This window comes from Orbicella faveolata, unplaced genomic scaffold, assembly GCF_042242905.1.
Source record: "Orbicella faveolata isolate gen_17 unplaced genomic scaffold, um_ofav_v1 contig_1, whole genome shotgun sequence".
In the NCBI taxonomy this organism is placed as follows: domain Eukaryota; kingdom Metazoa; phylum Cnidaria; class Anthozoa; order Scleractinia; family Merulinidae; genus Orbicella; species Orbicella faveolata.
Genome location: NW_028301536.1, coordinates 35985268 through 36008304, shown reverse-complemented (window position 1 = coordinate 36008304; position 23037 = coordinate 35985268). Strand labels below are relative to the sequence as shown.

The window sequence follows — 23037 nt, the reverse complement described above, 5'->3', positions numbered from 1 at the left end:
AGCGCAAGCAATTAATGTGCGAATGGCGCAGGATGTCCAATTCCAAAGAGTGAACTAGCAGTTTTACACTGATGAAACGGCAATCCTAACCGATTAAGAGCCCTCGCGATTGTCAGATAATGAAAAACGATGGACGTGTCTTCGATGTTACTTTTCATAGAATTCCCATCTCTTAACTTCTTTGTCGTCACATTTCTAGAGTTAGTTTCATTCTTAGCTGCAGTTAACAACAATATTTGAATAGATTTGATATCACAAAAACTTTAATGCGTCAAAGGCCTGTAAGTGACATTAAATAAATATAGGGCAAATACGAGGAATAACAAATGATTGACTTTTTCAAGTGTCATGGTATTCAGCACTGCTGTGCTAATAGACCATTTTCGTATTCTTAGCAGTGGATCGGAACTAACTCGGAACTGAGCCTAATGTAGGGAGTTTTTTCAAATGCTATTAGAAAATAGCCCAAAGAAAATATGCGCGCTGATGGGCTTAAAATCGAGTTTCTATCAAAACAATTAGATTACGAGCTCGAGATTTCTATCACACTATCTATCACTATTTCACAATAGATAGTGAGTAGCGTAGCCAATCACAGAACGGCATTCGTGATAAAACGCTAGTGATTTATACTAATTAACAATTAGATTATGAGCTCGAGATTTCTATGAGGTGGTAGCTGATGAGGCCGAAGGCCGAATCAACTATCGCCTCATAGAAATCGAGAGCGAATAATCTAATTGTTTTAGTAGAATTCTAACTTATATTAACGCAAATAATGTTTTCGAAATATTTTTCGACACATTATTGAACTTTACTCTTTAACAAAATCGCACGTATTGAATTGTCCTTGGTAAATTTGCGGTTGCTTAAGCGCACCTGTTTTGAATAATTTCAAGTTTTTAAAGTCAAGAATCCGTTTATGTCCTTTTTTCAGTCTTCTCAGGAATTTAATTATCCATTTACACCTAAACTTTCTCCCAAAACTTCGGAAAAACAATAAAAACGTTGCATTTCGTGCACGACCGACAGCTACTGCATTCTAATGGCTGATAGTATACGAGTAGCTCAGCCAATCAGATTGCAGCATTTGCATTAGTATACTAGTAGAATTCTACTAAACTTGTTAGAAACAGAGAACTAGCACGAGCTGTTGGCGCAATGATGGCGTGAGCAATGAGAATTTACATCTTGATGATCAAAGTAAAAAAGTTGTTTTCCTTTTTCTGGTCGCCGAATTTTCTAAAGAAATAGACAACATGTTCTCCGTGTTTCTATCGAGTTATAGAAACATTCGTGAAAGTTTGGGAGAACTCGGAAAAGCTGTGGAAACACTTGCCTTCCGGCTCGTTTTCCCACAGCATTTCTCGTTCTCCCAAACTAGCTCTTTGGAGTTGTTTCAAAAGCGCTGATGTTAATAATGACATCAGATTGTCACGGTTGCATTGATGTCAGCTAAAGTCACGGTCAGCTAGTAATGAATATTTTATGCTCCAGAATTTACAGGTAAACGTTTTCTAAACCATTCTTTAGTATGTAGAGCTTTTCTTTGTTGAGATTGTTGTTTTTTCTCCACGGGAAAAAAAATATAAAGAGTATGGTCATGGCAGTTTTGAAGGAGCCCTGTCAGGACAGAATTAACTTTCATAAACTGATAACCATGATATTAATACTCATTACTACAGTGCACACCCATCTTGCTCACTTCTTTACTTTGTTGCTTCTTTACTTTGTTGATCGTCGGACTGTTAGTTTCAACATATAATGTTCTCTTGACGTTCCTGACGTTACTGAGTAGAAATAATGTGAATGCTACTCGGCATAGGATAAAATTATTTGCATTCTTCACTCGCTGCCGGATAAATTTTCTTCCACTTATCGTTCTGCCAATTCAAGCCCGCTCATACCCCCAGGCATTGGACGAGCATTTGACATTTTCTTTTCATAATGTGGCAAATACCCCACCGTGATAAAACAAAAAAAATCCCCACGGTAGGGCCGTGACAACAGAGAAAATACCCAGTATTAAAAGTTAAAGCTCAACACTTTACGTTCTTCAGTTAAGCTTATATAGAGACATTGCCGGCTCTCATGACCGTTAACGTGAGACAGCAACTTCTGTTAGAGTTTGATTATGACTGTTATTGATGTAATCAATGTTTTAAGATAAAGCGTATTGAAATTGATTCAAACATGGTCAAAAGTAGTGCACACCGATCTTCACAAAGACGATGTTTGTAAAGAAAACTCATGGGAAGATGGCTTACCCCTGTTTGTTTTATATCATATAAGTTTACACATGATTGTCGTCTATCGTCTTCGCCATCGCTTCTCGACTCAATTTCGATTTTCTCGCATGTGGAAGACCAACATGAATTTATAAGGGTGGTGGTAGGGCACGAGTTAGTTTCCAGTGGGTTAAATGTCAGAAAAAGAATTTACAACTACGTTTTCTACGTAGGGTTAAATCCTTAGATGTTTATTAAAGCAGGTTTGCGCCTGTACAAAGCGCTGACGTATAAGTCTTTGTTTTTGTCTCAATTGTCATATGCCCCACCCCCGGGAAGCGACCAAATGCCCCATAGTGGGGACCACCAACCTGTCAAATGCCGTAAAATGCGCCGAGGGGTGGGGCAGGAGGGGATGGGCGTGCTTGGAATTGACAGTTAAAAGGTATGAAAATTGAGTTTTGTAGCTATTTGTTGTTGTTCCGGGCTGTTCTAGTCAGTTTTTTGTTCTTTTAAACCAGAATTCTCACCACAATACTCTCCATGACTTAACAGCTAAAAAGAATGGTTCCGTAGTCGTCAGGCCTTGATTAATTTATCTGCAAAGTTATATTTAACAATTATTCGCCGAAGGCGAGGTGAACATTGGTAAATATTCACCGAGACGAAGTCGAGGTGAATATTCACCAATGTTCACCGAGCCTGAGGCGAATAGTTGTTTTAGTATAATTTTCAGGGGTGAAACACAGAGTAACGACTAGAACAGACTGTTCGTTTTCATACACGCATGGAGCCGTAGTTTTAATAATAAGCTTACATGTAAGCTTACATCGATTGTGAATCAATTTACATATCAAGTTCGGCAGTTAAACAAACAAGCGAAACACTACGAAAAGTAAATTCATCCCGTGCCTTTGTTTTATCGTTCTTGACCTCATTCACAGCTGTCATCATTGTCTAAAAATGAGTAGTTTTAGTTTGAAGAAAAATAAATTTCGGTCAATCGATCTGATCTGCTGGCGATCAACGTAACCACTGCGTTTGCGATTCTTAAAATCCCTTGATTACGAGTTCTTCAAAGGATTTTTGGTCCAAGGTTGACAGCAGTCATTTTGAAAATTCTCCCTCCTTCCAAATATCCTGGAATTGAAGTGATGTCTTTCGAATAAATGAAAATTTGATTCAGCAACTGTCCGCCATGTCTACTTGCCGAGATGGCAAAGTTGACGAGCTTAGAATCCGGGCCTCGAAAATGTTATTATATTCACCGCCTGGAGCGGTGAATATAGCGTCATATAAGGAATCGCTCGACCAATCAGATTGCTGGAAACTTTTTGTTCAGCTTTGAAATTATACTAAACTGCTATATACGCTTGACATTTATTGTTGCTTGACGACGTTTAAAATTTGCTATTATGGTTTGACAACTTTATTCGCGGGCTTCACACGTACAACAACACCGCACATGTTTTACAATTCAACTCATCTCACACGCTCGCACGTGGCTTCTAGCAACGAGCTAGCCTGTCATTCATAACATAGTGACGCGACCCAAAATGAAAGTTCAAGAAGCGGGAGGCACATCCCCGTCCCTATTAGAGACATAATCTTTGTTGAGACAATTAACAAGTCTACTCTTCCGCTTCCTCTAATAAACAAAGTTTCGTAATCGGACTCTTGTACTCCCCGTGCTGAGTGCGCACTGTAACTGCCCGAACCAACCCATCCTGCCCAGCATGAGTGGACAAGATTCTGCTTAACGGCTATACGCCTTACGGCTAATTTGGTTCAGCAACTAAGACAACATTTTCTTCTTTGAGGTTCTGTTTTATCGCTTGTCGCTTCTTCCATGTTTCTGTCAGGCTAGGAAGGTACTCCCCGGTAAAACGTCTGCAGAAGAAATTATATATAGCTAGCGCATGGGACTGTCGCCACATCTTTGTCGAGTTGATCGCTCTGTCACTAACTTCAGCATCTTTATAAGTCGGATTCGCCCCCAACAACAAAAAAATGCCTTGGCGTTAACTCTTCAATGTCCTCTGCATCATTGGATACTTGAATAATCGGTCGACTGTTTAGTATCCCTTCTGTCTCGACAAGTGCAGTTCTCAGTACTACTTTGAAAACAGTCCTGTGTTTCAGAATGGCTTTCAGCGTTTTCTTTTTGCACTTTCCTAGTCCCTCCCATGTTCGTTCAAAGTGCGGGGCGCTAGGCAGCTGAAATTTCCACTTGGTCTTTTTATGCCCACAATAGTTTAATACAATACATTTCTGCAACTCATTATTTGCACCGACAAAGTTCGTTCCATTACCACTGTGGATGCTCTGCGGTCATCCACGTCGAACAATAAATCTCTTGAATACCATAATGAAATGATCTTTTGAAAAATCATCCACAATTCAAGTTCGAGGTGACACGGTCTAATACTCATGCAAGTGAACAAAGACGCCGTACAAAGTAATTTTACTACGTCTTTCCTTAACTAACATAGGTCCAAAAAGTCAACTCAAGTGTTCCTAAACACCATTCCTGGCTCAAGTTGCCACTCTCACAGACTTCCCATTTGCTGCTCTTGAGTCTTTACTGTCTGGCGATAACAGTAGTTACACTTGAACGACGCGTTTCGCACCTCCTGGCGGCCATGGATGATCCAATACTCTTGCCTAATTTGATTGTGCAAGGGCTCAGGTGGCGAGTGGTGGCCTATCTCCAGAAACTGTATCTCTTCGCTGAATGACTCAACTTGCGCCCTCTTTACAATTTAATCCTGAGAAGTTCTCATTTCTTTCGACTTAAGTAAACCTAGTAGACTTGGTCTCCCCTTAGCTTTTCTATTGTGCGCGAGTCGCATCACATAAACTGTAATTCGTCTTAGTTTGATCAGTGACGAATACTTCATCCACCTCTAACAGGACCTCATTTTCCTGAGCTGCTCCAGCCAATCTTCCCTACCTCTTCTCACCCACGTCGTCTTTCTCGCAGGATGCTTTGACTCTATTTTCCGGCCAGAATTCTGCTGACTTGTACAGGAAATTGGGTATATTATTGTATCGAAAGCCCAATCCAAGCTCTGTAGGACTTAGCTCTCGGGTGATGTCATCTGCAGGATTAGCGTCTGTCGCATATAACTCCAACTCACAGCCTGAGTCACGCAATGCCATCACTTGTTGTTTTCCTTTTTCTCGAAAGACAAAAACGGGAAGTACTGCAACGAAAGTAGGACCACCAGTCACAAAACCCTGTGTGCGCTGATTGGCGATACCCCTTCTGTGGCTCCACATCCTGACGTGGTGAGGAGTCTTCGCTTTCCAGAACTGTACTGGTGCTAAATCATTCTCAACTTCAGGCACTCTTTCTGATTCACGGATTGCTTTTGCTTGTTTAGTAAATTTCAAGTCGACTTTATGTATGAGGGTATGATGACGCATGTCACAGTTCTGAACTTTTCATTTATTTCTACTATAACATTTACTCAGACGATGACCAGGTAATAGACATTATAAGTATAGTTTGTGTTTCTCAACAACTTTCTCCTTTTTGCTAGGCAACATTCCCTCAAAACGTTTGCACTCTTGCTAAGCGTAATTAGTAGACTGGTGAATTGGGCACTTCTTTGTTCCATAACTGGTGCCTAGAGATTCTCCTGTGGCTCCTGCAGATAGCCCAGATTGAGATTTGTCAGCTGGCTTACCCCTATCGCCTTTAGAAGTATCTGGACGCTTCCACTTCTTCTCCGGCATCCTCCGCTGCTTGGACTCACTGATTTTTGCCTCTTTTTCCAGCTAATTTACAAATGAATTCTACGTTTATATTTTTGGTTTTCCTTCATCAAACTCGGCCCATAAGCCACAAAGGCGTGCAGAAAGTTTAGCTAAAGTTGCCTCGGGGACTTGAGAGTAAAGCTCATGAAGGAAGTTGAACTCCTTGAAAATGCCTATCAATCTTGAAGCTATTTCTTGATACGGCCTGATCTGCACACTGACTTCTTTCACTATGGTCGGAAATTGATCTATGCGCTTCTTCCCAGCTAACTCAACAATGTCTACATGGCCAAACCGCTCCTCGAACACAGCTCAGGCCTGCTCGTATGAATCTAATAATTCCTTTATATGTAACCTAATTTTAATGTAACTTTTTTCTAGTTTTACTTAGTTTTTATTCATTTATTTATTTATTTTTTACACAGGACTTGCATTGATAGCAGTTTTTTCCTTAATACTGATTCAGCAATCCTGTATAAATATGTTTTAATTATCATCACCATCATCATTATTATTATTATTATTGTTATTAGTGAACTTAACCGAAGAGTGCCAGTCTTCCGCTTCTTGGCACACAGCTCCTTAACAGACCTATACAAATCCAAACCAAAGTATACGTCAAACCTATCAACACTGGCTTTCTGCTGCATTACAAGAGCCATGTTGATGATCGCTACAAGCGCGGCTTACTAAAAACTATGCTTGATCTTGTCTTCCGCCTCTCTTCCAACTGGTCCTACTTTTCCGAGGTATGTGTTAGCCTCAAAATAGAGTTTTCTCGACTGAGTTACCCAGACAGGTTAATTAATTGCACCATCTCGCGCTTTATTGTAGTCAAAGCTTCTGATCAACCTGTTCCCGAGTTACCAGCTGTTAACAATAAATTAGATCCTGTTCGCGTTGTTCTGCCATTTAAAGACCAAGCTTCAGCCGACATTGTACGAGCACAACTCAAAGATCTGAGCCAGAAAATTCAAGTGACTGTCCAGCCCACGTTTGTTAGTCACAAAATCAAACAACATCTAAAACGGCGCGAAATCAAGCCGTCTATTGTTAACCAACAATCCCTTGTTTATCAATTTAATTGTGACCTGTGTGATGCAGGCTACGTTGGCTGCACGCGGCGGCATTTGCATCAACGCGTAGACGAGCTTAAGAATGCGTCTTTCTCCACTGGAAAACATTTTCGTGTAAAACATTCTTATGTACCCAAGGATCTTACCAAGAATTTTACCAGCTTAAAAAAAGTGCAAGAAAATGTTTGAATGTCTCATTTATGAAATGTATTTTTTATTAATGAACTGAGACCAAGTCTCAATGTACAGTCAGGCTCAAATCGTGCAAAATTTTTAAATTATTTTTAATTATGTTATTCTTGCACGCATTTTATTGTTCTTAACACCCTTTTTTACATTTTTGTAGTTTACATACTTTTACTTCGTTGTTTTATACTTATACGTATACGTATGCAAAACTTTTAAGCTTAAAAATGACCGAAGTTCGGTCGAAACGTCGGGCGCTTTTACCGTTAGTTTTTACTTCAAATTGTTTTAAAAAAGCCTTTACTTCTGAAAATCAAATGGAACGGAAATTTCCAGGAAAAAATGTTCAATATTTGAGTATACCTCACGAGGTTGTCCTCTTTTTCGGAAATGATGCAAATTCGCAATTTTCTATTCAGCGCTAGTTCTTTTGACCGCGATCATAGCAAGCTGGAGATCTCAAACAAGGATGCCGGCGACGCATATTCGAAAATGGATTAATATTTTACTTTAGAACCTTTCCACTTATATGTCGATAAATATTAGCTACAGCTAAATTCGTCAAGAAAGCGTTTTATTAAAATAGTGCTCCCGTGGTGTACTTGTTTGTCCCCGTCCACACTTATCCGGATATTTTTGAATCCGCAACTTTCTCCCTCCCGAGATACAAAAATTTCCCCGTCCACACGTAGGGTATTCAAATCGATTTCGCCTGTCTCCACGCATCCGATGGTGTCCGGATTCCATCCAGAGAAACTAGGCCTACACGTTGTTCCGCCATATTGGTTTACTGTTCGGTAAGAGGCTGGACACGATTTTGCTACGTCATCTGATTTCGAAAGTATCCGGATTCACCGTCCACACGTTATCGTTATCACCGTGACTCTGGAGAGCAGATTCGAGAATATCCGGATTCGCTGCCGAATTCGCCGGATGCGTGTGGACGGAAGCCGTATCCGGAAAGAAATTAAAAAGTTGCGGATTCAAAAATATTCGGATACGTGTTGACGGGTCCTTTCTTTTGCATAGGTTGGCTAGGAAATGTACAAAAGATTTATGACGCGTGCAGAACCATTGTATGACTCATTATTCAAACTCTTTGTTTTCGCTGCCGTTGTGGTTTGCATAAGGTCCCTGCTGCCGTGGTCTATAAAAAATCACAATGTCGACTTATCAGTGATCTGTTTGCTTCTATATTTGCGATTTGAACCTCGAAGTCATTGAAAAATTCCAAGCGAATAAAACTGTGGGGCTTATCGTTTTCCACACTGGAAAGTCTGTACCATTCGCCCATGGACATTCCAGGAAATTCACACCGTAAGTTTTGATCGAATGGAAAGCGCCCATAATCTTTGATTACTACTAGTTTAACTATTATAATTGTCCCCAAAAAAGTCATAATTTCTCTAGAATTTACAGCTAAACGTTTACTAAACCATCCTTTAGTATGTAGAGCTTTTGTTGTTTTTTTCGCACGGGAAAACAATAATCAGACTGAGGTCATTGCAATGTTGGAGAAGCCCTGTCAGGACAGAATTAACTTTGATAAACTAATAAACATGGTATTAATACTCATTACTGCAGTGTACGCTTGTTCACTTCTTTACTTTGTTTATTGTCTTAATAAAGTGAACGTATATCGAAGTCATTTATATATAATGTGCTCTCTTAGTAAAAAAACAATGTTGCCTGCCACTTCCTAGGATTAAATTTGTCAACTGATTTTGCGATTGTCAAAGTGTTGAAATAAGGAATCATTCTATATTATTATTTCTCGTTGCGGGTTGCATGCGCATCGGCCGTTCAACTACTTGCATAATTGTTATAATTTATCGTCCCTATTAAAATCATTTCACAAAAGATACTTGTATGGAAACCAGTTACAGCAGTTACTTCCGAGGGTTTTTGATCACATGTAATAATAGGTTGACGCATCTGTACGCTAACTGATACGCTTCCATCAGCCATGAAAATAACGGTTAATCCTATCTCGTGGCAAAGGATGGCTTGGAGACGAGGCTAATCAAACGTTAAAATACACCATTTCCTCCAGTCAGTTCTGATGATAGTAGTTGGTTGACGAACATAGTCTGTTTTTTCACTAAACAAAACCATTATCTCAGTCCAGTTTTAATGCAAACGAAAAGTAGGAGCAATGTTGCCGAGCCGAATAAAACAGGTCGCAACTTACCAACGGTTGAAATGTAGAGGCCCAAATGTCATAATTTCTCCAGAATTTACAGGTAAACCTTTTCTAACCATCCGTTAGTATGTAGAGCTTTTGTTGTTGAACTTGTTTTTTTGTTTTGTTTTGTTTTTTTTTTCCACGGGAAAAATAATCAGAGTAAGGTCACGGCAGTGTTAGAGGAGTCCTGTCAGGACAGAATAAACTTTCATAAACTGATAACCATGATATTAATACTCATTACTTCACTGTACGCTTCTTCACTTCTTTACTTTGCGTATCTTCTTCTTATATCAAAGTAATTAAGCCTTGACTATTATATGAACTGTAATGACGCAAATTAGGTGAACGGGAAGCAAATAACTTCTCTTAGAGTCAGGTGACCATGAAGAGTAAGATCTCTAAGAATTTCGAGAAAAAGGACTGTTAGTTTCAACATAGTGTTCCCTCAACATTGCTGACGTTACTGGGTAGAAATCATGTAACTACTACTCGGACTAAAATAGAAATATTTGCATGCCTCAATCGCTGACGGATAATTTTTTTTTCGTAGTCAGTAGTTGAAACGTATTAATAAAAAGTATTGTAGCTATAACTTGCTGTTCTAGGCTTTTCTAGTCAGTTACTCGTTTTTTAAACCAGAATGCTTAAATGTTTAACTGTATAACTCGGACAACTCCATAATACTCTCCGTGAGTAAAGAGCTAAAGGGAATGGTTCTGAAGTTGTAAGGTCTTGTTTAATTTATCTGAAAAGTTATGTTATATACGCTTGACATCGGTAGTAAAGAAGGTTCGGTCGCTGATTTAAGTTAACATGACACGAGCGTGGGACAAAGGAAAATTCTGAGTCCCCGAAGGGAATCGAACCAATGACCTCCCGAACACCGGGCGGGCGCTCTATCCACTGAGCTACGAGAACTCATGGAGAGCAAGGTCATTTAACTGAGTTCATATATGACAGGTGTCCTGCATACTGCTAGGATCAACGCTATCGAAGTCATCGTGAGTAGTGATAAGTTAATAAAGATGGTGAATTTTAAGCTCGGTAATGAAATGTGAAGGTGAATGGGAGGAGATCATGGGTTCGATTCCTGTCGGGGACTCAGAATTTTTCTTTGTCCCACGCTCGTGTCATGTTGATTAACTCACCTTCACATTTCTTTACCGAGCTTAAAATTCACCATCCTTATTAACTTATCACTCAAGTAACATGTATTCCATGGCGGTCTTAGTAAAATCACGAGTATTTAAGAAACTGTTTACTGCTTACTTCTTTAAAATGAAAAAATGTCATTGAATTTCAGGTATCTTCGGCAAAACGAACTGAGCAGCCTTCCGCCTGGAATATTTGATAACCTGACGTCCTTGGAATGGCTGTAAGTGTTTGTGTTTCCTTTGGTTGAATTTCTATCTTCAATGGTACTACCGTAAAGATTCGACGTAATGTTCCTTTCGGTAGCTGACTGGAGGGTGTTTTAGGGGTCACTTACTAGGAACAATGCCCATATTTAGTTTTGGATTAAGAGCCAAATGTTCAAATAGGATTTCAATGTAAAAAAGCAAAACAACTCCAGCTGTAACTACATTACGTGAGGAGAAAATGACTTTTCTTTTAGCTTCCATGCCCGAATCGGTAACCTTGTAAAAGGGATCATTTTCGCTTTATTTGCTCAACTAGTCAATTATACGTCGACAGCTTGATCGTCACTGTCATTTATAACCGTGCAGACAAGAGAAAATGAGGGACAGAGAGGGAGGCTCCCAGTCCAGGCTTTGGGATATGTCAATTCCACTAAAGTTATTTTAGGGTTGCCGAAAACAGCGGGAGTGCATTTCCTTTTACGTCCGCATGATACCATTATTCTTTAGGTGATCAGGCAATTTAGTAACGGCGGTCCACGGGAAATACGCTTTTTCGATAGAAGCGCCTTTTACGGGTACATTAGAGACGGTTGGTATTTCTGGCTGGATAAATCAATGTGGGAGATATATTTTTACATCTCCTTGGGAATAAAATGGCACATGCAGACGAGCGGAAATGTAGTTCTGAGTGGTCAACAAAACATTCCGGCGGAGCATGTTATAAAGGTCGTGGCTGCTGTTATGGACTATGCACTGTGGCTTTTTCAAATGGAGTTTACAAGCCGATGGACTTCGACATTGATGTTGGCAAGGACAATGAGATTTTCTCCCCACACCGAAGAGAGAAAGCTTACATTAGTGCAAATTAACCGAAGGTGAAGAAAACGTGGCATGAACATGATCAAATGAAGATGACACCTCCGTTTTTTCCGGTTTTCTCTGTTGGAAAAGCAGTCAGAAGAAGTTGTCTCTTTCGCTCAGTTCAATGTACTTTAGTTGCTGGTACAAAATCATTTTTTGTCGCTTGAATGCGAGTTGTTTTGTCGTTGAACTGAAAAATTGTTTCTGTCGCTGATCACTACCGCGCTGTGAGTTGTTCTGTTTTTCTGTGAATTCAAAATTATTTCTGCCCGGGTTTCTTTCGGTTATCGCTTCGCTCCGAGCTACAGGAGTTGTTTTGTCGCTGTATCAGTATTCACAACTAGTTCTGTTGCTACATTCCCATGATCGCCATGCTTCTAGTTGTTTAATCGCTGTGCCGGCATTCAAAATGATTTCTCTCGCTGAGCGCTACTCTAAGGTATTTGTTATTGTATTCAAAATTATTTCTGACGGTCACTGGTCGTCCCACCTCGAGCTGTTTTGTTGCTGGAGTCGAAGTTATTTCTGTCGCAGGTCGCTTCACGGCGAGCTCTTTTCAATTTGTCACTGTACCGCTATTCAGCATTATTTCTGTCGCTGATCACTGATCGCTCTGAGCTGTTGTTTTGTTGAGTTATTTTCTAGGCTGATCGCTACACTCCGAGTTGTTTCATCCGCGCCGTTGAGGTTCAAATAGACTTCTGTCGTATGGTTGGGAATTGCTTTGTTGTCATATAGTATTCAAGTTGATTTCTGTCGCTAATCGCTAGGCTTCGAGTTGTTTTGGTTCCTAGATTCAAAATATTTTAGCTACCCTCCGAACTGTTTTGCAGCTCGGCCAGAATTATATTCTCCTATCGCTGGGTTGAGCCGGGGTAATTTTGTCGCTGGGTTCAAAAATAGTTTTGCCGTGGGAACCAAAATAGTTTTCTTCGGTGGGCTAAGATTTCTTTCGTCGATGCGTTTAGAGGTATCAGGATCGCTACAGCTTGAAACAGTATTCCATCCACCTCTAACAGGACCTCATTTTCCTGAGCTGCTCCAGCCAATCTTCCCTACCTCTTCTCACCCACGTCGTCTTTCTCGCAGGATGCTTTGACTCTATTTTCCGGCCAGAATTCTGCTGACTTGTACAGGAAATTGGGTATATTATTGTATCGAAAGCCCAATCCAAGCTCTGTAGGACTTAGCTCTCGGGTGATGTCATCTGCAGGATTAGCGTCTGTCGCATATAACTCCAACTCACAGCCTGAGTCACGCAATGCCATCACTTGTTGTTTTCCTTTTTCTCGAAAGACAAAAATGGGAAGTACTGCAACGAAAGTAGGACCACCAGTCACAAAACCCTGTGTGCGCTGATTGGCGATACCCCTTCTGTGGCTCCACATCCTGACGTGGTGAGGAGTCTTCGCTTTCCAGAACTGGACTGGTGCTAAATCATTCTCAACTTCAGGCACTCTTTCTGATTCACGGGTTGCTTTTGCTTGTTTAATAAATTTCAAGTCGACTTTATGTATGAGGGTATGATGACGCATGTCACAGTTCTGAACTCTTCATTTATTTCTACTATAACATTTACTCAGACGATGACCAGGTAATAGACATTATAAGTATAGTTTGTGTTTCTCAACAACTTTCTCCTTTTTGCTAGGCAACATTCCCTCAAAACGTTTGCACTCTTGCTAAGCGTGATTAGTAGACTGGTGAATTGGGCACTTCTTTGTTCCATAACTGGTGCCTAAAGATTCTTCCGTGGCTCCTGCAGATAGCCCAGATTGAGATTTGTCAGCTGGCTTACCCCTATCGCCTTTAGAAGTATCTGGACGCTTCCACTTCTTCTCCGGCATCCTCCGCTGCTTGGACTCACTGATTTTTGCCTCTTTTTCCAGCTAATTTACAAATGAATTCTACGTTTATATTTTTGGTTTTCCTTCATCAAACTCGGCCCATAAACCACAAAGGCGTGCAGAAAGTTTAGCTAAAGTTGCCTCGGGGACTTGAGAGTAAAGCTCATGAAGGAAGTTGAACTCCTTGAAAATGCCTATCAATCTTGAAGCTATTTCTTGATACGGCCTGATCTGCACACTGACTTCTTTCACTATGGTCGGAAATTGATCTATGCGCTTCTTCCCAGCTAACTCAACAATGTCTACATGGCCAAACCGCTCCTCGAACACAGCTCAGGCCTGCTCGTATGAATCTAATAATTCCTTTATATGTAACCTAATTTTAATGTAACTTTTTTCTAGTTTTACTTAGTTTTTATTCATTTATTTATTTATTTTTTACACAGGACTTGCATTGATAGCAGTTTTTTCCTTAATACTGATTCAGCAATCCTGTATAAATATGTTTTAATTATCATCACCATCATCATTATTATTATTATTATTGTTATTAGTGAACTTAACCGAAGAGTGCCAGTCTTCCGCTTCTTGGCACACAGCTCCTTAACAGACCTATACAAATCCAAACCAAAGTATACGTCAAACCTATCAACACTGGCTTTCTGCTGCATTACAAGAGCCATGTTGATGATCGCTACAAGCGCGGCTTACTAAAAACTATGCTTGATCTTGTCTTCCGCCTCTCTTCCAACTGGTCCTACTTTTCCGAGGTATGTGTTAGCCTCAAAATAGAGTTTTCTCGACTGAGTTACCCAGACAGGTTAATTAATTGCACCATCTCGCGCTTTATTGTAGTCAAAGCTTCTGATCAACCTGTTCCCGAGTTACCAGCTGTTAACAATGAATTAGATCCTGTTCGCGTTGTTCTGCCATTTAAAGACCAAGCTTCAGCCGACATTGTACGAGCACAACTCAAAGATCTGAGCCAGAAAATTCAAGTGACTGTCCAGCCCACGTTTGTTAGTCACAAAATCAAACAACATCTAAAACGGCGCGAAATCAAGCCGTCTATTGTTAACCAACATTCCCTTGTTTATCAATTTAATTGTGACCTGCACGCGGCGGCATTTGCATCAACGCGTAGACGAGCTTAAGAATGCGTCTTTCTCCACTGGAAAACATTTTCGTGTAAAACATTCTTATGTGCCCAAGGATCTTACAAGAATTTTACCACCTTAAAGAAAGTGCAAGAAAAAGTTTGAATGTCTCATTTATGAAATGTATTTTTTATTAATGAACTGAGACCAAGTCTCAATGGACAGTCAGGCTCAAATCGTGCAAAATTTTAAAATTATTTTTAATTATGTTATTCTTGCACGCATTTTATTGTTCTTAACACCCTTTTTTACATTTTTGTAGTTTACATACTTTTACTTCGTTGTTTTATACTTATACGTATACGTATGCAAAACTTTTAAGCTTAAAAATGACCGAAGTTCGGTCGAAATGTCGGGCGCTTTTACCGTTAGTTTTTACTTCAAATTGCTTTAAAAAAGCCTTTACTTCTGAAAATCAAATGGAACGGAAATTTCCAGGAAAAAATGTTCAATATTTAAGTATACCTCACGAGGTTGTCTTCTTTTTCGGAAATGATGCAAATTCGCAATTTTCTATTCAGCGCTGGTTCTTTTGACCGCGATCATAGCAAGCTGGAGATCTCAAGCAAGGATGAAGGCGACGCATATTCGAAAATGGATTAATATTTTACTTTAGAACCTTTCCACTTATATGTCGATAAATATTAGCTACAGCTAAATTCGTCAAGAAAGCGTTTTATTAAAATAGTGCTCCCGTGGTGTACTTGTTTGCCCCCGTCCACACTTATCCGGATATTTTTGAATCCGCAACTTTCTCCCTCCCGAGATACAAAAATTTCCCCGTCCACACGTAGCGTATTCCAATCGATTTCGCCTGTCTCCACGCATCCGATGGTGTCCGGATTCCATCCAGAGAAACTAGGCCTACACGTTGTTCCGCCATATTGGTTTACTGTTCGGTAAGAGGCTGGACACGATTTTGCTACGTCATCTGATTTCGAAAGTATCCGGATTCACCGTCCACACGTTATCGTTATCACCGTGACTCTGGAGAGCAGATTCGAGAATATCCGGATTCGCTGCCGAATTCGCCGGATGCGTGTGGACGGAAGCCGTATCCGGAAAGAAATTAAAAAGTTGCGGATTCAAAAATATTCGGATACGTGTTGACGGGTCCTTTCTTTTGCATAGGTTGGCTAGGAAATGTAAAAAGATTTATGACGCGTGCAGAACCATTGTATGACTCATTATTCAAACTCTTTGTTTTCGCTGCCGTTGTGGTTTGTATAAGGTCCCTGCTGCCGTGGTCTATAAAAAGTCACAATGTCGACTTATCAGTGATCTGTTTGCTTCTATATTTGCGATTTAAACCTCGAAGTCATTGAAAAATTCCAAGCGAATAAAACTGTGGGGCTTATCGTTTTCCACACTGGAAAGTCTGTACCATTCGCCCATGGACATTCCAGGAAATTCACACCGTAAGTTTTGATCGAATGGAAAGCGCCCATAATCTTCGATTACTACTAGTTTAATTATTATAATTGTCCCCAAAAAAGTCATAATTTCTCTAGAATTTACAGCTAAACGTTTACTAAACCATTCTTTAGTATGTAGAGCTTTTGTTGTTTTTTTCGCACGGGAAAACAATAATTAGACTGAGGTCATTGCAATGTAGGAGAAGCCCTGTCAGGACAGAATTAACTTTGATAAACTAATAAACATGGTATTAATACTCATTACTGCAGTGTACGCTTGTTCACTTCTTTACTTTGTTTATTGTCTTAATAAAGTGAACGTGTATCGAAGTCATTTATATATAATGTGCTCTCTTAGTAAAAAAACAATGTTGCCTGCCACTTCCTAGGATTAAATTTGTCAACTGATTTTGCGATTGTCAAAGTGCTGAAATAAGGGATCATTCTATATTATTATTTCTCGTTGCGGGTTGCATGCGCATCGGCCGTTCAACTACTTGCATAATTGTTATAATTTATCGTCCCTATTAAAATCATTTCACAAAAGATACTTGTATGGAAACCAGTTACAGCAGTTACTTCCGAGGGTTTTTGATCACATGTACTGAATAGGTTGACGCATCTGTACGCTAACTGATACGCTTCCATCAGCCATGAAAATAACGATTAATCCTATCTCGTGGCAAAGGATGGCTTGGAGACGAGGCTAATCAAACGTTAAAATACACCATTTCCTCCAGTCAGTTCTGATGATAGTAGTTGGTTGACGAACATAGTCTGTTTTTTCACTAAACAAAACCATTATCTCAGTCCAGTTTTAATGCAAACGAAAAGTAGGAGCAATGTTGCCAAGCCGAATAAAACAGGTCGCAACTTACCAACGGTTGAAATGTAGAGGCCCAAATGTCATAATTTCTCCAGAATTTACAGGTAAACCTTTTCTAACCATCCGTTAGTATGTAGAGCTTTTGTTGTTGAACTTGTTTTTGGTTTGTTTTGTTTTTTTTTTTCCCGGGAAAAATAATCAGAGTAAGGTCACGGCAGTGTTAGAGGAGTCCTGTCAGGACAGAATAAACTTTCATAAACTGATAACCATGATATTAATACTCATTACTTCACTGTACGCTTCTTCACTTCTTTACTTTGCGTATCTTCTTCTTATATCAAAGTAATTAAGCCTTGACTATTATATGAACTGTAATGACGCAAATTAGGTGAACGGGAAGCAAATAACTTCTCTTAGAGTCAGGTGACCATGAAGAGTAAGATCTCTAAGAATTTCGAGAAAAAGGACTGTTAGTTTCAACATAGTGTTCCCTCAACATTGCTGACGTTACTGGGTAGAAATCATGTAACTACTACTCGGACTAAAATAGAAATATTTGCATGCTTCAATCGCTGACGGATAATTTTTTTTTCGTAGTCAGTAGTTGAAACGTATTAATAAAAAGTATTGTAGCTATAACTTGCTGTTCTAGGCTTTTCTAGTCAGTTACTCGTTCTTTAAACCAGAATTCTTAAATGTTTAACTGTATAACTCGGACAACTCCATAATACTCTCCGTGAGTAAAGAGCTAAAGACAATGGTTCTGAAGTTGTAAGGTCTTGTTTAATTTATCTGAAAAGTTATGTTATATACGCTTGACATCGGCAGTAAAGAAGGTTCGGTCGCTGATTTAAGTTAACATGACACGAGCGTGGGACAAAGGAAAATTCTGAGTCCCCGAAGGGAATCGAACCAATGACCTCCCGAACACCGGGCGGGCGCTCTATCCACTGAGCTACGAGAACTCATGGAGAGCAAGGTCATTTAACTGAGTTCATATATGACAGGTGTCCTGCATACTGCTAGGATCAACGCTATCGAAGTCATCGTGAGTAGTGATAAGTTAATAAAGATGGTGAATTTTAAGCTCGGTAATGAAATGTGAAGGTGAATGGGAGGAGATCATGGGTTCGATTCCTGTCGGGGACTCAGAATTTTTCTTTGTCCCACGCTCGTGTCATGTTGATTAACTCACCTTCACATTTCTTTACCGAGCTTAAAATTCACCATCCTTATTAACTTATCACTCAAGTAACATGTATTCCATGGCGGTCTTAGTAAAATCACGAGTATTTAAGAAACTGTTTACTGCTTACTTCTTTAAAATGAAAAAATGTCATTGAATTTCAGGTTTCTTGAGGAAAACGAACTGAGCAGCCTTCCGCCTGGAATATTTGATAACCTGACGTCCTTGGAATGGCTGTAAGTGTTTTTGTTTCCTTTGGTTGAATTTCTATCTTCAATGGTACTACCGTAAAGATTCGACGTAATGTTCCTTTCGGTAGCTGACTGGAGGGTGTTTTAGGGGTCACTTACTAGGGACAATGCCCATATTTAGTTTTGGATTTAGAGCCAAATGTTCAAATAGGATTTCAATGTAAAAAAGCAAAACAACTTCAGCTGTAACTACATTAGGTGAGGAGAAAATGACTTTTCTTTTAGCTTCCATGCAGGAATCGGTAACCTTGTAAAAGGGATCATTTTCGCTTTATTTGCTCAACTAGTCAATTATACGTCGACAGCTTCATCGTCACTGTCATTTATAACCGTGCAAACCTTTACGATGCAGCTTCTTCGACACACGAATCAGTAATCCCGTCGATCATTATCTCTTCATTTTCCCTCGCTGTTCTAGCCGTCCAAGCTCTAGGTGAGCTTGATAGCCCCTAGGGGTGCACGTGAGGAGTACTCCTATGAAGTACCTATACTGCTATGTGCCGTCCTAGGGGTTGTGATTTTGGTACCCTTGATCTTAAACGGGGTATCCATATTCCTTGAGCAGGGCATGATATTTCAAATGCACAAAAACCAATTTTCAGCAGCGAATTCTATTTACTTGTGGAGAATTTCTTTACACTAAATTTGCAGAACATGATATTAAAAAGATAAAGAAAGTTTAAATTAAACCGATTACCTATCCTATTTTTGCTCTGGCCCAGCCTCCCCCGTTCCCATACTGCCCGTAGAAATAGGCAACATCTAGTACTTATAAAGTATAACATTGAAACCAGCATTAATTAAGAGGACACCATATTAAGCGGATACCGTTTGCTAAGCAAACACTAGCAAAAGTGTAGTATTTCATGTTGTGTGAAAATGAACCTGAACGAAAGCTCAACTTTCCATTGGAGGGTGTTGAGTCCTCCAATATGTTTACCTATCAATTGTTGAAAGCATTTTTTCTCTGCTGGCCGTCTGCAAAGGATCAGACTAGAGTCTGATGAAACTGCCAAAAGTACTTGAGAGCGACTCTCTATAGGGACCGAGTGAGATTGGAAAAATGTGGCACAGGGTTGGAAAAATGGACACCTTGATATTTCGTCCAGAGATAACCTATGGTATGCTAAGAATCGTGATATAAGTCTTAGGTTCTAGAGTTTTTACATTTTTGAGAAAATTACGAAAAACCGCCGACAACCCGTGAAGCCGAAAGAATCACAGAAATGAGGTCAAATTTTATGATCAAATAATCGAACTCGCGTGAAGGCGCATAGCAAATTTTGGCTTTCCGTAGTTTATAATTTTATTTAGGAGGTATTGCTAAGCTGCCTTGATGATATTTTAGACTTACTATTGTAATTCCGAATTCCTGGAGAGCAAGCGAAGAGAACCGAAATTTCTAGACTTTGAAAATCAATAATTCCAAACCGTTTTCAAACATCTCAAAACACACTCGGTATTATGTAGAATTCCTTGAAAATTCAATTCTAGCAAGTACAAGAGCTGCTTTTGAACGTGATGTAACTTTTTCTTGGCAAAATTTATTTCTGAGGCGAGCGGCTCTATACAAGTTGACCCAATTTGACCTTTCGAAGAGATTTTGTTCAACCGGGAAATGCAAACTATGCGACTAGCCTTAGCTCGCTTTCTGAACAAACCATTGAAAAACCCTTCCACTTCCCATCAAAACTACCCAGTAAACCTGAGATAATACTTCGATGACAGCTTACCTTCCAAATGGGTGTTTGAAGGCAAATAATTTTGACGTTCTCAGTTAATTTTTCTATTGCTTTCTTGTTGTTACGCTTTATGATTTAGGGTCATAACTTGACACCGAGCTTGTACGCCGGTTCCAGGCTAAGCTTGTGCAACACTATTCCGGAAAATCGATCCAAATGTTGCAATATCTACCTCTCGGTGAGCAGCCTCTGGATATTCAATTAGTTTCTTGTATAATAGTTTGGAGCCTCGCACGTGCTAGCTTCGCTTATCGGGCGAGCGATCGAAAAGTTCGATTTTAAAAGATAACACCTCGAACGCCATGAGAATTCTATATTTAGTACTTTTTAGAGGTAAACAAACCGTTTGCCACAGATCTATTTGCGTTCGGTAATTATCTGTTTTAAACTTAGATCTCTCTCGATGGCAACTCTCAAAACAGTTTAACGTGCTCTTTACTCGTACGAAAAGAAACGTGTCTTGTGCGAACCCAAAACCAAATCATTTTTAGTTTCCAAAGGGATAGTTTTCGAGAATCATATCAAAGCGTGCGTCTACTTCTGCATCAAAAGGTATCTTGTTGAACGTAATTCCTAAAAAGTTATACGCTCCACGAAGGGGACCTATTTGCGTGTTCACCTGCCATGGGCAAATTGGTAAATACAATTAATACAAATTACAAAAACTCGCTTTGCGGCCAGTAACTAGCCCTTTTTCAGAGATATATATATTTTTTTAACCTGCCATCGGATTTACAAAAAGTGTCACAGAAAGCGAATGAGCGAAGGAGTAAACGAAGGGCTGAACTTAAGAACGCTTGCGCTAATTGTTTCTGCGCATCCTTGCTGCGCACGCAAATCCACACGCCACATCATGCATGAAAGCGTGCGCTAAGTAAAAAAATGATCAAAATGGTAGGGCAGATGGCCATTGCTATAGCTTTGCGTGGATTTAACGATCTTGGACGTTCGGTGACCCCTACTTTTCTTTTCAGAAACAGATTATATTTACAATTATATCTACATTGTCCAAAAATAAACAAAAAATCAATGTGGGAACTTAAAAAAATCTCAAGATTTCTGTCCACGGGACATTGAATCCTGCCATCTTAGCTTGCGGCTGCTAGGCGCGTGAAACTATGGTCGCTAAATGCGAACTTGTTCTTTAAGGAACCTCACCAATTGATTAAATTCACTTAATAGGTCCACTTAAACAATATTTGGCAGAGAACATTTCACTTCAAAGATCTAATTGCAATATTTTTGGCCTTACAGACACTGTGGCCTTATTCGCTAACGAAATCGGATTTTTCAGATTTAGGGTGTTCTTCCGGGCATGTTCTCTCCAAAACGGAGTCGATGACCCCCCATTTTTTTTTACATTTCTGACTTAAGGTTACCGTATACCTTCAGGGGTGTCTCGCGTCCAAGCGATGTAACGCGTCCGATTTAAGCTGTAGATACCTAAACCCCTATATCAAATTAAAGCGTATAGAGCTGGCTATCAAACCATACCAAAAATTTTGAAATAAAATGAATTGCCGATTTTTTCACGGCCACTAAATGCAAGCGTCCTAATCACCTTTTGGAAGCTACAAGTCAAAGCGAATTTTGTTTTTCGCCAATTTATTTTTTTCCTCGGTTTCAGGACAAAAAGCGCTAAAAAAGCGTGTCTGCGTTTTTCCATATTCAATTGCAATAAAAAGTTACAGAACATTTTCGAAATTGGATTTAAAAGATGTGAAGTGATCGTACAAAAATCGCTCTCGGAGAAAAAATATTTCGAAATAAACAATTCGCAGACACGTTTTTGTTTTTTATATGTTAATCTAGCTACTGTCCAAATTTGAGGGCAAACAAACAAATTCCTTTTGAGTTGTAACTCTTTAAAGTGTCTGCTTCAGGCGAAAAAAGTTATTCGAGAAAACAGCGCTAAGAAAAATATCTTACTTCGCAAACAAACTCCGCCCAGAAACGCCTTCAACTGGGTTCTCAGATCACTGAGCCAATCAGCGCTTGGAAAATTTACTACCATTAACTGGCGGTGAAATTCACGTGTGAATCTCCAAAAAACCCTTGCGTTTCGCAATGCACTCAAGGCGGAGAGATAATTTTTCTGTAGCTGGGTTTTTCTTGAAGCTGGTTTGGCAAATTAGGGAAGACGAAAAAGGATACGAACGCTAGAGTAGCTGGGCGACGAGAACAAACTAAAGAAAGCGCGGCAGAGCAAATGTGCATGGATAATATTCCAATGGATCTCAATGAGTTGGACGATTCATCGGTATCGAACTCAACAAAAGAGTCACTGTTAACATCGCTGTTATCGCTGTCGAGTTCCCAAATTTTACACAACCTTTCTCTTCTCTTGACTCGATCTTTTTGCCCGCTTGATACGTCCGTAGCTTCATCCGCGAGGCCAACTTTCGCTTCTTCACTCATTGATGTATTTTCATTCATTCTTCGCTTTTTCGAACTGGTCAACGGAGTTTTCCGTGGTCCATGTTTACTTATAACGTAATAGAATTACATCTAATACGAAAAATGCTTGGATTAACAATGCTGATTAACTGAGTAGCCAGCCAATTCGTGGTATCCATATCGGTAATATTCCCGCGAAAGTAGTCTCGGTTGATTGCATACACGTTATACGGCTGTCAATCAAGAGGGAACTTTTACTTCCGGCCATAACGTAAAACCTCTATTTCTCCGCCAATATTACGTTTTTTTCAATTTTGTTTTCAGAAATTAGAGATTACTCTTCGACCATTACTTTGAACCAAAAATCCAAATTTGAAAAAAATTGCCGATCTGAAGGTATACTGTAACCTTAACAAACTCATCATCTTACAGTGGTAAAAGTGTCAGAAAAAAGTTAATGTTGGAAAATTTTCGCACGAACGTCCTTAACACTGGTACCTATCTAAAATTCGAAACATGACTAAACGCCATATTCCAGGTTCAAACTCAAACAT

The 23037-nt window shown here is 39.6% G+C and overlaps 3 pseudogenes; 1 reads left to right on the top strand and 2 right to left on the bottom strand.

Annotated features, from left to right (window-relative positions):
* Positions 1 to 5177: 5177 nt before the first annotated feature.
* Positions 5178 to 5969, bottom strand: LOC149118922 (uncharacterized; annotated as a pseudogene).
* A 556-nt stretch (positions 5970 to 6525) lies between these two features.
* On the top strand, positions 6526 to 7354 carry LOC149118921 (uncharacterized; annotated as a pseudogene).
* A 5363-nt stretch (positions 7355 to 12717) lies between these two features.
* On the bottom strand, positions 12718 to 13512 carry LOC149118920 (uncharacterized; annotated as a pseudogene).
* Between the last annotated feature and the right edge of the window lie 9525 nt (positions 13513 to 23037).